This window comes from Mustela putorius, unplaced genomic scaffold (assembly GCF_011764305.1).
Source record: "Mustela putorius furo isolate JIRA1106 unplaced genomic scaffold, ASM1176430v1.1 tig00003845_pilon_pilon_pilon, whole genome shotgun sequence".
NCBI classification, from domain to species: domain Eukaryota; kingdom Metazoa; phylum Chordata; class Mammalia; order Carnivora; family Mustelidae; genus Mustela; species Mustela putorius.
In genome coordinates, this window is record NW_025421998.1 from 31,695,008 (window position 1) to 31,709,202 (window position 14,195).

General features: G+C 39.9%; 1 long non-coding RNA gene across 2 annotated transcripts in view; it reads left to right on the top strand.

Annotated features, from left to right (window-relative positions):
- LOC101693406 overlaps positions 1-14,195 on the top strand; it is a 43,678-nt gene that overhangs the window by 22,330 nt on the left and 7,153 nt on the right. The gene's annotated exons all lie outside the window — the stretch shown is intronic.

The following is a 14,195-nucleotide window of genomic DNA, read 5'->3' on the forward strand; positions in this document are numbered from 1 at the left end:
TTAATGAAAAAAAATTATTCATCAAAATAAACACACAGCATTGAAAATTATTTTAAATCATATGTGAAGAATTTCTCCAGTGCATCTCAAGCATTTGCGCAACCTGTTTGTATCGAGTTTATTTCTTTTGTACTTTTGTCTTGCTAAATCAGAGAAATAACTTATGTTATCCTGTATTTTTAAGTAGCTCAACTGCAGAATTCTATGGAAAATTTAGAATTATGATATTTAGCTATATCTTTTTATTTATTCTACTATATATATATATTTAAAAGATTTTGTTCATTTCTTTGACAGAGAGGGACATACAAGAGAGAGGGAATGCAAGCAGGGGGAGTGGGAGAGGGAGAAGCAGGCTTCTGGCTGAGCAGGGAGTCTGATGCCGGACTCGATCCCAGGACCCTAGAACCATGACCTGAGCCAAAGGCAGACACTTAGCTGACTGAGCCACCCAGGTTCCCCTCAACAAAATGTTTTTAAAATATACTATGTGTAAAATATTCTCAGTGATACAGAATTATAAGGGTTATTAGGGTCACCCATGATTTCCAAATTGCCAAATCAAATTATTTGCCTCTCTCATTTTGGGCATATCAGAAGCCCTTAACATAGTCATCAGTCCCTCCTACTGGACACACTTTCTTCACGTGGCCTCCAGGTTTCTACTCTTTCGAGATTGTCCGCCTACCTCAATCTCCTTTACCGGATCTTGCTTGTCTTCCCACCCTCTAAAGTTAGGATGCAATCATGTCTTAGCCATTAGACCTGATTTCTTCTCATTCACATCTCAGATGATTCATTTAATCCCATTTTACATTTGACAGGTCCAAAATGAAATTTCCTCCCTCAAACCTGTTCCTCCCACACCTGACCATGCCTGGCTGTATTTCTCACACCTCCTCCTGTCCAAACCACCATAGCTTCATTCCTGGATTATTACCTTCTAATTTCCTCCTCCAGTATTCCCTTGTTTCTTCACAGTCTACTCTATACTCAGCAAAGTGAGAGATCCTTTTGAAACATGGCATTTCTCCATTTAAAATCTTACAATGACTTCCCTTTCAGAGACACCAAAGAGCCTGAGTCCTTGCCCTGGGTTACCAGAGTCATGGAATGGCACGGTTATCTGTCTGACCTATCTCCACCTGTGCTTCAGGTTCGGTCTACTCCTGCCACACTTGTGTCCTTTTCCTTCTTGGGCATGAAATGCTATCCTGCCTCAGGGTCTTTGCATGTGCTCCTCCATCCTCCAGGGCCTTCTTCTTAGATATCCATGTGGTTCCCTCCCTCAAATTGCTTCAGGCTCCTGCCCGAGTGTCATCTTATGACACATGCTTTCCTGGAAACCAATCTAAAATAGCTGCCTTCTTACCCTACTCACTAACTTTTCTTCATAATACTTACCACTTGACATTTTTTTTTAATTGAGTTATAGTTGACATATAACATTATATTATTTTCAGGTACAATATAATGATTGTGTGATATGTAACTTTAAAAATCATTGATTAAAACTGACTCCTCTTAGTAGAGTAAAAACAACACGAAAATAAGGAATTTACCAATTTCTGGCATGTAGTTGTCTTTCAGAAATTCTTTGTTGAATGATTGCCTGAATCGTTCAATTTATAAAATTTGTAAATTTGAGAGTGTCTGGGTGGCTCAGTTGGTGGAGCATCTGACTTCAGCTCAAGTCATGAGCTCAGGGTCCTGGGATTAAGCCCTGAGTCAGGTGCTGCACTCAACAGGAAGCCTGCTTCTTCCTCTCCCACTGCTCCTCCCCCTGCTGTGCGCTCACTCTCTCTCTCTCTCTCTCTCAAATAAAATCTGTAAAAAATTTTTACGAATTATATAAGAGTAAAGATGAGACTCAAAGAAGCTAGTGCATAGCGTCTTCTATAACTTAAAATTTCCTCAGTCTCAGTTATGGCCAACAGCTTACTTTCACCCCTTCCACCTACTAGGACAACTCATCAGATGTAATATTTTAAGAGTCAATCATTTAACAAGATTGCTTTAATTTTTAAAAATATTATTCATTTGACAGAGAGAGAGAGAGCATAAGCAGGGAAGCAGCTGGCAGAGGGAGAAACGGGCTCCCCACTGAGCAAGGAGCTTGATGCTGGACTCAAGCCCAGGAACCCAGGATAATGATCTGAGCCAAAGGCAGACGCTTAACTGACTGAGTCACCCAGGCGCCCCAAGACTGCTTTAATTCTGATCTTCTGTTTGACGTGCTAATGCTCTATACTTTCCAGTTCAGTATCAATCTTTTTTTTTTGTTGTTGTTGTTTTTAAAGACAGCCAGCACGAGCACGTGGGCAGAGAAGGACAAAGGGAGATAAGAGAGAATCTTAAGCAGGTGCCGCGCCCAGCGTGCAGGCCCCTACAGGGCTCGATGTCAAGACCCGGAGGTCATGACCTGAACTGAAATCAAGAGTGCAGCACTTAACTGACTGAGCCACCCAGCTGCCCCTCAGTCTCTGTCTTAACTCTAACTTTTTTTTTTCCCGGAGAGCCCATGTTTAAGGATGCTCATCTGGGGCACTGAGCACTAGGTGTCTCTTGAGATGTTGTCATACAACACTAAAAAACTTAACTCTCTCTTCATCATTAATAAGCTCTTTCTTTAAAAAATAAAAAAAAAAAGCTCTTTTTTTTTTTTTTGATCCAGAGATAAGAAAGTTGGAAACCAACTGGTCGATTCCTGTTTTCCTATCCTGTTGATAAATAAGCATATTATCCAGAGTACAGAAACAACAGCCTTGCTGAGAATGAGTGCTAACATCAGCCACTAGGGTTTGATACAAAACTCTTTTTTTTTTTGGTCTGGACAATGGCTACAGCTATTACATTTCACAGAATTTTAGAACTAGGAGACATCTTAGAAAAATGTAATCTTACTTATTTACTTCACTAAGGGGAACTCATGGAAGTTATTCTGGTTAACTGCTGTTTCACACTTTTTTTGGCTACCTTGTTCTGTGCCAGATATTATCATATTATGTATGATGTTCTCTATCTTGCTGTTGAAAAAATAAACTTTTCATTTGCCATTTTTTGTTTTTACTTAAATTTCAGTTAGTTAACATACAGTGTTATATTCATTTTTTCATATGTCATTTTTTATTTTTGTGGGAATATTTTGGAGGTAGGTTCCTAGAAGTGAAACTGCTAGATAAATGGGTAGTTTTTTTGTTTTTGTTTGTTTGTTTGTTTTTTAAGATCTGATCAAATTCCTTTGCCTGGAAGGTCAGCTGTTTGCCAGAACCTTGCCAGTAGAGGATAGTGGCAGACTTCAGGATGTTTCCAATCTGGTATATGAGAAATTGTAGCTCATTGTCATTCTTATTTGCATTTCCTGAATAAGAGTGAGTTTGGGCATCTTTTCATACATTTGGGCACCATTTCTGTTTCTTCTTTTGGGAATGGTGCTGATATGTTTTCCCACTTTTCCATCAGGTTGTTAGTCCTTTCTTCTCAGTTTGTAAGAATTCTTAATATGTTAAGGATATTAGCTATCTAAGTGCAAATATCTCAGTTCACCATTTGTGATTTACCTTTAGCTTTTACCTTATGTTGTGTCGTATCATGCCAACATTTTAAGGAAAAAGAACACGGTTAGATTTATCTGTGTTTTCTCTTATAGCTTCTAGGTTTTGTGTTAGTAAGGTTTCCTCAACTCAGGTGATAAGCAATTCTCTCATGTTCTCAGTTTTTAACATTTAAACTTTGACTTATCTTGAATTTTTCCTGATGTTATTCTGTTTTCTAAATTTATGTCAGGTTGTCCTATTTATCTATTTATGTATTTATTTATTTAAAGATTTTATTTATTTATTTGACAGAGAGAGATACAGTGAGAGAGGGAACACAAGCAGGGGGAGTGGGAAAGGGAGAATCAGGTTTCTGGCCAAGCAGGGAGCCCGATGCGGGGCTTTATCCCAGGACCCTGAGATCATGACTTGAACTAAAGGCAGATGCCCAACGACTAAGCCACCCAGGTGCCCCCCTAACACAATTCATTATAGTTCATCTTTTTTCTCAGCAATTTGAGATGCCACCTTAATCAGGTACTGGGTTTCTATACACACTTGAGTCTTTCGTACACTCTCTTTTTTGTTCTATGTGTCTGTCTGCACCACACTGTTTTAATTATAGTGGCTGTCAAGGATGTCTCAATATCTGGTGATAGTTAAGAATACTTTTCATTCTTATATCATTATGAGTTCTCTGCTAATGTCCTTAGTCTTCTACTGACTTAGATCTGCTCCAGTGACTTCCTGTAAGAACCAGGTCTTAAAATAGGTGGTTACTGCTGCCTCTCCTCTGCCCTTTCTCTCACCATTCAATTTCATTTTTTGTCTTAATTTTGATCTTTAATATTAAAAAGACAAAACCTGGCAGTTTTATCTACTTTTGATCTGTATATTCTTAAGTACAATCAAACAACCATTATTTGGCTTATCAGCTTCGGGAGATAGCCTTTGTTCACGTTTTCTTTCATTGGGCGTCTTAAAAGGTAGAGCTGGGAAGTTCATACCTACTATCCACTCTACTTTCCTTGTGTTCTTTTCTTTCCCTTCCCAGTTTTGCTCTTTGTATGGATTACTTACCGTGTCAGAACATTTGGAGTTTATATACCACTTTGTCACCCTTATCCCTATCTTTTAGTCTTTGTCCTACAGGTGAATATATTCAGTGCTTCTCGGTCAGCCTTACGCTCCAGCTTTTGCAGTCTTTTCATGCTGGATTGTTTTCTAGTAACTTCTTCGGGAAGAGCTTTAGTGTGTTTACACTAAATTGTGTTTACACTTGCTTGAGAGAGAGAGTTGGGGGGAGTAGAGAGTGAGAATTGGGGAGGAACAGAGAGAGAATCTTGCGAGACTCCATTGCACGCCCAGGATGGAGCCCAAAGAGTATGGAATCATGACCTGAACTGAAATCAAGAGTCTCATGCTTAATAGCTTAACCAACTAAGCTACTCAGGCACCACTAGGTGTTTCCATTTATTTATGTATTTATTTTTAAAAAGATTTTATTTATTTATTTGACAGAGAGAGATCACAAGTAGACAGAGAGATAGGCAGAGAGAGAAGAGGAAGCAGGCTCCCTGCTGAGCAGAGAGCCCAATGTGTGGCTCAATCCCAGGACCCTTGGATCATGACCTGAGCCAAAGGCAGAGGCTTTAGCCCACTGAGCCACCCAGGTGCCCGAAGTGTTTCCATTTAAAGAGCAATTTGACTAGATACAAATCCTTAGTTCACATTTTCTTTCACTGAGTATCTTAAATATGTTGCTCCAGTGTTTTCTACCTTAAAATATTGCTGCTTGGGAAATGGATGACAGGGGCACTGGGGTGGCTTAGTTTGTTAAATGTCTGCCTTCTCATCAGCTCATGATCCCAGCCCCACATCAGGATCCCTGCGCAGGGGGAGCCTGCTTCTCCCTCTCCCGCTCCCCTTGCTTGTACTCTCTGTCTCTGTCAAATAAATAAATAAAATCTTTTTTTAAATTATTTTTTTAAGATTTTATTTATTTGTTTGTCAGAGAGAGGGAGAGCGAGAAAGCGAGCACAGGCAGGCAGAGGCAGAGGGAGAAGCAGGCTCCCTGCTGAGCAAGGACCCCGATGTGGAACTCGATCCCAGGACACTGGGATCATGACCTGAGCCGAAGGCAGCTGCTTAACAAACTGAGCCACCCAGGTGTCCCAATAAATAAAATCTTTAAAAAAAAAAAAACAAGGATGACAATCTGATTTTCATTGTTCCTGACTACCTAAAGAATTTTTTCTTTATCTTTGAAGTTTAATAATTTTATTAAGATGTGTCCAATAAAATATGTTGTTTATAGATCAATACAGCATTATTCTTGATACATAGATCCAAGACTTTTTAAATTCAGAAAAAGTTTTCTTTTTCTTTTTCTTTTTTTCAGGAAACTTTTCTTGAACTACAGTCATAAGTATTTTATTTGCTCTATTTCCTAGATGTTATCTTACGGTTCTCCAATTGCATTTATACTAGATATCCTTTGTTTGCTGGCTATTTCTAGTACTTTCTCCTAAATCTTAATAACAGCAACAACAACAAAAACAACACCAACAACTTTTCTTTGTTTGAGTTCCTTCACTTCTCCTTTTCTATCATTTATGTCATGTTTTTGTGTGTTCCTTTTTTTTTTTTTTTTTTAAGATGTTATGTATTTAGGGGCACCTGGGTGGCTCAGTGGGTTAAACCGCTGCCTTCGGCTCAGGTCATGATCTCAGGGTCCTGGGATTGAGTCCCGCATCGGACTCTCCGCTCAGCGGGGAGTCTGCTTCCCTCTCTCTCTCTCTCTGCCTACTTGTGATCTTTCTCTGTCAAATAAATAAAATAACATCTTTTAAAAAAAAAAAGATGTTATGTATTTATTTGACAGAGAGAGAGATCACAAGCAGGCAGAGAGAGAGGGGAAAGCAGGCTCCCCGTTGAGCAGAGAGCCTGATGTGGAGCTCGATCGATCCCAGGATCCTGAGATCATGACCTGAGCCAAAGGCAGAGACTTAACCCTTTGAGCCACCCAGGTGCCCCTCATGTGTTCTTTTTGATTTAGTTTTCATTTCTCATTTTTTGCTCTCTTTTCCCAATTCTTTCTTTCTTTCCAAATTCTTTCTTTCTTAAATCAGTCAATTCTCATTTCCTATCTTTCCATATCTTTTGGTGCACAACTCCTGAGTATAAGGAATGTTACAATTCTTTAATTCTTTAGGTTGGAATAACTCTTCACAGTGCTACCACTCAACTAGCCAATAGAAGATTTAATTTAAGTAACTCTTTGTGGCTTATGCTCCCTCACTTTTTTTTTTTTTTTTAATCAAAGCAGAATCTGATCATTGCTTGTGGCTAGAAGATGGGGAGGGATCTGTTCCTATGCCTGTGGTGGTTGGCGTCTTTATTCTGGCTCCTCTGGCTACTTGATAATGATTTTAAGATTTGGCCCAATGTAGTCTCTTTGCTTTGATGGTCCTCAGAGATGTTTCTTAGAACACTTCACTACATTGTCAGAAGATTGTTACAAAAACCTTTGTGCCTTACTAAGATTCAGTAAAACCTGATTCATCACTTGGGATGCTTCCTTCCTCAACCCTCATTCCTCCAGCCACCTCGGTTTCTGAGCAGAGGAGGGGCTAAACTCCTACCTTTCACTCAGATTTGGCCATTTCCATATCTCGTTGCCCAAGGTTCTTCCCTTCGCTACCCGCTTCAGCACATTTAGCTCCTCTCTGAGACCATTAGTCTAATAATTTTCGATGAAATAGAAATACATATTTTTCCTTTGTGTGTTTTGCAGGGTATTTTATGTCTTTAAATCTTTAGGAACACATGTTATCTTCTGTTTTATGGGGAAGGGGTTGGAGGTTGGGACAGTCGATGTCACCTCCTGAAGCACTTTCCCAACATACTATTGTTTCGTGTGTCTTGGCTTATTTATGCCTGTCTTCTCTTAATAAACAAGTTAGTGAAACTCATTGTTAAAGAGTTTATTTCAATGAAAGACAATACATGTTATGATTTTTAAGATGCATTATAATAAAACTAATTGATTTTTTGACTTTTCATCTACTGATGCCTTGTCAGTGAGGTCCTCCAAGAGGCAGACAGCAAGGTAGAACAAGAGATACATTGTGCCTGAAGGACAAGGCAGGCGGAAGCCTTCCTATGGCAATGCAGGGAGGGCTCATACCTGTAAAAGGGGAAAGTGAAGAGTTTCACATCCTGGGGCAGGTATGAAAGACTCGTGGTGGGGTGAGGCAATGGGAAATACCCAAATAATAAAACTTGCGCATTAGAGAAATCTTGGCCAAAGCAGCCATTGCTTAGATCCAGTCCTGGTCTCACAGGGTCACGGGCCAGGAGAGCCCAGGTTCAACACGGATCATGGATTAAGTGGATGAGGCACTGTGTCCCAGGATGTGGCAGTTGGAGGCTGTCAATCAGGAGGTTCTTTAAAGGCCATGGGGTGGGTCATCTCTGGCTGCCACTGATGTCTACTCGATATATTTAGCCAGTTCAAAAAAAAAACACACCACTTTTACTATACATTTCTTTTCTATTAAAGCAGTTTGACAAAGTCTTCTTTACCTGGGGAAAAGAGTCCAGCAGAGATTAATAATGTACATTTGTTGCTGGATAGTCCTCAAATGTCTACTAAGGCTCTAATATAGTTTTTAAAAAAAATTAGAGGATGTGAAAGGAATTAAAATATCATTTATCATTATTTAGCACTCTAATAATCATAGGCAGTCTAAAAACACCATTAGATTGTATAATGCTGTTTTTTTAGTCTTATTTGTCACTTTTCTAAAGGTAAAGTCCTCATCACTTGACTGAAAAGTACAAAATCAGTAACTGGATATACCTGTTTCTGATCAGTCTGTTCTTTTGACCATTTCGATTTTGATCTCCAGCCATTTTGTTTTCAATGGAGTCATCTCCTTCCAAAAGGACCAGAAAAACTTTGAGCCTGGGAATCAGGTCATCTCTGGTCTAATTCTGCTTTGTTACAGTGTAGCTGTGTGACTTTGCAGAAATTACTTCACCCCATTGGGCTTCAGTTTCCATACCTGTGAATTGAGTTTATTAGATTATATAATCTCTAGGCTTCATCTAGCCTATGAAATATTGCAGTTGAAGTTGGAGGTTATGGATAAAATGTTTCTATATTTGTTATCAAAAACTAAAATAAAGACATGGAAGCTATATTTAGGAAGTATGTGGACAGATGAATGTTGGAAAATGCAATTAATATTTAAAACAATCTTCCAGGCAAGAAGAATAGATTATTTTCTACTAAGTAAACTTTATTAAGGATATGGTGGATTGTCTGTTTTTAAAAAATAAGCCTTTTATTTTAGAACAGCTTTAGATTTACACAATTATAGCAAAGATAGTACAGAGTGTTTATTTGTTTTTGCTTCACACTTAGGTTTAAAAATATTTGTGGTGATCAGTGTTGGGTGGTTGGTATTGGTGGTGGAGGGGGCTGAGGTGGGCTACTGGGACAGTTTATGGAGAGACTGGACTTAACATTTTCTGTGAAAAGAACAGAAGAGAAGTGAGCTGGGTGAAATCGGAGGGGGAAACAAGCCATGAGAGACTGTGGACTCTGGGAAACAAACTGAGTGTTTTGTTGGAAGGGAGTGGAGGTTGGGTGAGCCTGGTGGTGGGTATTAAGGAGGGCACAGATTGCGTGGAGCACTGGGTGTGGTGCATAAACAATGAATTTTGGAACACTGAAAAAAAATAAATAAAAAAGAAAAAAAAGAATTTAGGCATGTTATTGACTATCAAAAAAACCCCACATGGCAACCTAACATAAGCTTACCTACATTAATAGAGACTTACATTAATGATCCAGAATAAGGAAGTGACAATCATATTGTGCTCCAGCCTAGCTACCCCTCATCTAGAGTTCTGTTTTTGGTTCAGGAAACACTGAAATGTTTGTAGGAGACCAAAAGATGAGGGAGCAGTGTGATGAAAGACTTGAAAGTTATTACCTAAGAGGAAAGACCGGATGAGCAGATGAGGTTTAGCCTTAACAAGAGCCGACTTAGCAGAAACATGCAACCAATTCCTTTTAAAGTTAAATTTATTTTAAAAAATTAGGTAGACTAGTCATATAATCAAAAAATCAAAGTGATGTAATAGATATCAGTGCTTCTACTTCTGTTTCTACTCTGATCCCCCATCTGGATTAAGTGTGATTTTTAAATTTTTTTCTTTTGAATCCTCCCACAGTGTTTCTTTAGGCAATTACAAGCAAATACAAACAAATGATGCATGTTATTTTGCACCTTGATTTTTTTTTTTTTATGTAATATATTTTGGAGATCTTTCTCTCTCTCTATATATATATACATATATATGTATGAAATGAGGGTGCCTCATTTATTTTAAATGGTTGTATAGAATTCTATTTTGTGAAGGCATCACAGATCACTTAACCTGTTCCAAAAATCAATGTTTGAGGGGCGCCTGGGTGGCTCAGTGGGTCAGGCTTCTGCCGTTAGCTCAGGTCATGGTCTCAGGGTCCTGGGATCGAGCCTTGCATTGGGCTCTCTGCTCAGTGGGGAACCGCCTTCCCCCTCTCTCTCTGCCTGCGTCTCTGCCTACTTGTGATCTCTCTCTCTTTCTAGGTCAAATAAATAAATGAAATCTCTTTTTTTAAAAAAAAAATCAATGCTTGAATTCTTGTCCATGTTCTGTTTTTACAATGGTGTTATTCATGAAAAAAAAAAAAAAAAGACAAAATGAGCAGCAATACTTATTTTTCACCTGGAATTCTTGCAGGCATATCCATAGGATAAATTATTGGGAGTGGGGCCCTTGGGTTCAAACTTAACGATAGGTTTTTATTTTTATTTATCTATTTATTTATTTAAAGATTGTATTTATTTGAGAGAGAGATAGTGAGAGAGAGCATGAGATGGGGAAGGGCAGAGGCAGAGGGAGAAGCAGACTCCTAGCTGAGCAGGGAACCTGACTTGGCTCGATCTCAGGACCCCAGGATCATGACCTTGGCCAAAGGCAGATGCTTAACTGAGTCACCAGTTGCATTTTTAATCTCGAAAGATTTTGCTGTATTGCTGTCCATAGGGCCGGTCCCAGTACACACATTCAGGAGCAGTGTATGTGAATACAGGTCTTCGCAGCCTCACCCACACAGAATATGCTCAAACTCTTAGATTTTTTTTGACTACATTTTGCTAGGTGAGAAATAGCAGCTCGGTGTTGTTTCAGTTTTCATGCATCTGTTTATAAATATCGGAGAATATCTTTTCATATGTTGGAGAGCCATTTTCCCCCCTTGAATTCTTTGTTTACATGCCCTGTGCACAGTTGTGAACTGCACTGTTCATGTCGTACCCTCCCCCTGGTGGCGTTCACCTCTACAGACTGAAAGCTGCTTGTGTGAATACCTGTGACACTTTGCCTGCAGGCGTTTCTTCTAGCCACAGTGACATATGGGGCAAGAGTATAGTAGAAGTCAGAAGAGCCGAAAGATAATGCTCTACAAGCTTCTTTTATCCAATAACAAACAGGGATTTTGTGCATAAAATCCCCATCATCTTCTCCCCTTGATAGGGATAAATCTGAGGTATTTTTAATACTGTCTTCCAGAGTTTCCAGTGGAATTGGGTCCACAGTGGAAACTGGCTTGAAAACCCACACTTTTCTCTGCACTACTTTCTTACTCTATTCACAGAGCTAAATGATTTTGTTTCCAAAGTAAATGTGTGCAGTAGAATTCTTGCCTCAGCATTGGCTTCTGGAGGAACACAAGCCACACCATGTTGTTAGTCCTTTTTGAGTGCTACTCCAAGTGTGGTCTGCAGATGGTGCTAGTTTGTGACCTGCTTGTTACCAGTCTGATAAAATTCAGAAATTGAGCTTAAAACTTCAGCAACTTTTGGGTTGTCTGGGTTGTGAAGTCAGTTAAGCATCCAGTTCTTGGTTTTGGCTCAAGTTATGATCCCAGGGTCTCTAGATGTGCCCTACCTCAGGCTCCATGCTCAGCATGGAGTCTGCTTGAGATTCTCTCTCCTTCTCCCTCTGCCCCTGTTTCCCATGCTCTCTCCCTCTCTCTCAAAATAAATAAATAAGTCTTTAAAAAAAGAAACTTAAAAAAATTTTTTTAAGGATTTTATTTACTTATTTGACAGAGAGAGAGAGATCACAAGTAGGCAGAGAGGCAGACAGAGAGAGAGGAAGAAGCAGGCTCCCCGCAGACCAGAGAGCCCGATGTGGGGCTCAATCCTAGGACCCTGAGATCATGACCCGAGCCGAAGGCAGAGGCTTAACCCACTGAGCCACCCAGGCACCTATAAGAAAAAAGAAACTTTTATAGCAATTTGATGTTGCCACAATATTTAAGCATGTGATCTGTGATGAACGGGCAAAAAACAAAAACAAAAAATCTGACCTTTGCTTCAGGTAGTTGGAGAGCCACTACTTCACATGATAGTGCTAAGAACAGTGGGTGGTAGTACAACTAGAAAAATTTTGGTTATGTATAAGGGAATTTTCTAATTGCCCAGGGTGTCTAAAACAGGAAGAGATTTCCATGTTCGTGACAGTCAACACTCTTATGAGAAGAGTGATCCTGTTTGGCTGGTTGGCTGGCTGTTGAGATGGAAGAATTCTATGCTTGGTAACAGAGCTCTTCCATTTCAACAGATTCTACTATTCTGTCTTAATAAAATTTGAGCAGGAACTCTGTTGTTCTTTTTCTCTTTTTATTTTTAATTTTAATTTAATTTCCTCTTTCCCTAAGTTCTGTTTTTCTTTCTCTAGCTGTTTCTTTTTCTTCTTTCTTTACAAGAAAGGATTAGTAAAAATGGAATTAATATGCTGGTTACGTTTCTTAAAACCCTGTTGAGGGGTGCCTGGGTGGCTCAGTGGGTTGAGCCTCTGCCTTCAGCTCAGGTCAGGATCTCAGAGTTCTGGGATCAAGTCCCGCATCAGGTTCCATGCTCAGGAGGGAGCCTGCTTACCGCCCCCCCCCACCCGCACGCCTGCCTCTCTGCCTACTTGTGATCTCTCTCTCTCTCTCTCTCTCTCTGTCAAATAAAAAAACAAAATCTTAAAAAAAAAAAAAAACCTATTGAGTGTCTAAAAATTACAGAGGAAAGTTTAATTCTAGGTGATCCTCTTGTGATAGTTTTTGGTGTATTGTGAGTTCCATTTTAGCAGCTCTTCTTAATTTACAAACTGAGAAACTGTGAACTAGGTAATGGCACTGAATCTTTTTTTTTTTTTTTTTTCAGTAAAGTTTCTCACCTGGTATTAAAATACTAAGTGGAAAGTGTTATGAAATTTCCTAGGTGACTCACTGAATCTCAAGAGTGAATATATTCACTCAATGCATAAAGCACTAAGGTGAAACCAGAGAAAAACCAAACATTTGTCTCTGAGCTCCTGGAAAAGAGCTCTACTGTCCTTGGCTACTCCTCTGAGTCCTCAGGCCAGGGGTTTTGCCTGCCTCCGGAGAAGGCAGCTCTCTCTGATGCATAGGACAGTCTGTCGTCAGATTGGAGTGGGAAGATGAACGTAGCAGTTGCTACAGAGTTGAACTTAATGCCGAAACTGCGAATTGCAGGTCACTACAATCTTATAGGGTGCACTAAAATCAACACTAGGCAAATGTGGAGCGTTAAGGATGGGCAATCAAGAATATTGAAAGTGCTAATGAGCTTCCTTTTCAAGCAATATTTCAAAGAAGATGGTTCAGTCCATCCAGCCTGAGATACGGATTCAAAGGAACGTTTTGGAGGACAGCATGCGTGTCCTCCGTTATACTGTGATGTTGAAAGGGAGTGGCCCTAGAGGCACACTGTCTCCAGTTCAAGTTCCAGCTCTGCCTCTCACCAGGCAAGGCACTTAATGTTTTCAAGGCTCAGTTTTTTTTTTTTTTTCTTCTGAGAAACGGGGATAATATGCGTACTTTAGAGAATTAGTAGGAGGCTTAAAAAAGATACAGTATGTGAAGTTCAGCAGAGGTTTTGCCCATAGTTTCATGCAACAAATATTATCCAAAGCCTTGCAGGATCCCCTTGAAGCAGGAAGTATGTAGAACTGGATGCTTTTGTCTTGTTAGGCTGAGGGAGGGGGTGCACGGTCCTGTTCATCCTCATTCCTCTTGTCTCTAACATCCATTCCTTTCCCTTTCCCCCTTGATCCTGGTCCTCCTCATTGTAGTCTTCTTACTTGCTCTTATCTGGGGGTTCAGGGGGTTTCGGAGGGAATTGCACTGTGTGCAGCTATCAGTATGGTGTGTCCGTGGGAGGAAGGGAATTCAGGAGCCTCCCCAGTTGCAATCTTGGCCCAGAATGCTCAGGGCTTTGGCTTGAGCTTGAGGAAAGGCAGTGCCTAGGAGAAGAACTAACACTCTCTCTTCCTAAATTCCCCTGAACAAATCTTTAGAAGAGTAGAGGACTTTTCTACATTGTAATTTTAACTCATTATAGAGAATTGGAGTAGGATCCTACAAGGGTGTGTTTGGATTGTGAGTGTGCAATGGACAGGTGGTGTGGGTACTGGTTTGGGGGATGGAGAATAAAACCAGGTCTTTGACTGTCATTCCACCTTGACTTTGGGAGGAGGCCCAGAATCTTTTGGGTTCCTAGAGGTTAAATTCATTATACATTTTCA